The sequence below is a fragment of the Salvelinus alpinus genome, chromosome 14, assembly GCF_045679555.1.
Source record: "Salvelinus alpinus chromosome 14, SLU_Salpinus.1, whole genome shotgun sequence".
NCBI classification, from domain to species: domain Eukaryota; kingdom Metazoa; phylum Chordata; class Actinopteri; order Salmoniformes; family Salmonidae; genus Salvelinus; species Salvelinus alpinus.
Genome location: NC_092099.1, coordinates 25,660,842 through 25,663,182, shown reverse-complemented (window position 1 = coordinate 25,663,182; position 2,341 = coordinate 25,660,842).

The following is a 2,341-nucleotide window of genomic DNA, read 5'->3' as shown; positions in this document are numbered from 1 at the left end:
TCCTCTTTTGGGACTACTTTCTTTAATATACCGCAAATGTCTAGCAACCCAAAGGTTGCGCGTTCGAATCTCATCATGGAGATATTTAGCTACTATATAACTACTTTGCATGTTAGCTAACCCTTCCCCTAACCTAAACTAAACCCTTTAACCTAACTCATAACCCTTACCCCTAGCCTAGCTAACGTTAGCCACAAATTGGAATTTGTAATATACACTACCGTTCAAAAGTTTGGGGTCACTTAGAAATGTCCTTGTTTTTGAAAGAAAAGCAAAAACAATTGCCGATTTAAAATAACATAAAATTGATCAGAAATGCAGTGTAGACATTGTTAATGTTGTAAATGACTATTGTAGCTGGATACGGCAGTTTATTTAAATTTTAATTGAATATCTACATAGGCCCATTATCAGCAACCATCACTCCTGTGTTCCAATGGCACGTTGTGTTTGATAATCCAAGTTTATAATTTTAAAAGGCTAATTGATCATTAGAAAATCCTTTTGCGATTATGTTAGCACAGCTGAAACTGTTGTTCTGATTAAAGAAGCAATAAAACTGGCCTTTAGACTAGTTGAGTATCTGGAAAATCAGCATTTGTGGGTGCGATTACAGGCTCAACATGGTGAAACTTGTCAGTCTATTCTCATTCTGAGAAATGAAGGCTATTCCATGCGAGAAATCGCCAAGAATACTGAAGATCTCGTACAACGCTGTGTACTACTCCCTTCACAGAACAGCGCAAACTGGCTCTAATCAGAATAGAAAGAGGACTGGGAGGCCATGGTGCACAACTGAGCAAGACGACAAGTACATTAGTGTCTAGTTTGAGAAACAGACGCCTCACTAGTCCTCAACTGGCAGCTTCATTAAATAGTATCCGCAAAACATCAGTCTCAACGTCAACAGTGAAGAGGCGACTCCGGGATGCTGGCCTTCTAGGAAGAGATACTCTGTCCAGTGTCTGTGTTATTTTGCCCATCTTAATCTTTTCTTTTTATTGGCCAGTCTGAGATATGGCTTTTTCTTGGCAACTCTGCCTAGAAGGACAGCATCCCGGAGTCGAAACTCAGTTTTTTACAATTCCTGACATTTAAACAGAGTAAACATTCCCTGTCTTAGGTCAGTTAGGATCACCACTTTATTTTAAGAATGTGAAATGTCAGAATAATAGTAGAGAGAATGATTTATTTCAGCTTTTATTTCTTTCATCACATTCCCAGTGGGTCAGAAGTTTACATACACTCAATTAGTATTTGGTAGCGTTCCCTTTAAATTGTTTAACTTGGGTCAAACGTTTCGGGTAGACTTCCACAAGCTTCCCACAATAAGTTGGGTGAATTTTAGCCCATTCTTCCTGGCAAAGCTGGTGTGACTGAGTCAGGTTTGTAGGCCTCCTTGCTCACACACACTTTTTCAGTTCTGCCCACAAATTTTCTATGGGATGAGGTCAGGGTTTTGTGATGGCCACTCCAATACCTTGACTTTGAGATCCTTAAGCCAGTTTCCACAACTTTGGAAGTATGCTTGGGGTCATTGTCCATTTGGAAGACCCATTTGTGACCAAGCTTTAACTTCCCGACTGATGTCTTGAGATGTTGCTTCAATATATCCACATAATTTTCCTCTCTCATGATGCCATCCATTTTGTGAAGTGCACCAGTCCCTCCTGCAGCAAAGCACCCCCACAACATGATGCTGCCACCCCTGTGCTTCACGGTTGGGATGGTGTTCTTCGGCTTGCAAGCGTCCCCCTTTTTCCTCCAAACATAATGATGGTCATTATGGCCAAACACTTCTATTTTTGTTTCATCAGACCAGATTACATTTCTCCAAAAAGTACAATCTTTGTCCCCATGTGCAGTTGCAAACCGGAGTCTGGCTTTTTTATGGCGTTTTTGGAGCAGTGGCTTCTTCCTTGCTGAGCGGCCTTTCAGGTTATGTCGATATATGACTCGTTTTACTGTGGATATAGATACTTTTGTACCTGTTTCCTCCAGCATCTTCACAAGGTCCTTTGCTGTTGTTCTGGGATTGATTTGCACTTTTCGCACCAAAGTACGTTCATCTCTAGGAGACAGAACGCATCTCCTTCCTGAGCCATATGACGGCTGCGTGGTCCATGGTGTTTATACCTGCGTACGATTGTTTGTACAGATGATCGTGGTACCTTCAGGCGTTTGGAAATTGCTCCCAAGGATGAACCAGACTTGTTAATGTCTACTTTTTTTTCTTCTGAGGTCTTGGCTGATTTCTTTTGATTTTCCCATGATGTCAAGCAAAGAGGCACTGAGTTTGAAGGTAGGCCTTGAAATACATCCACAGGTACACCTCCAATTG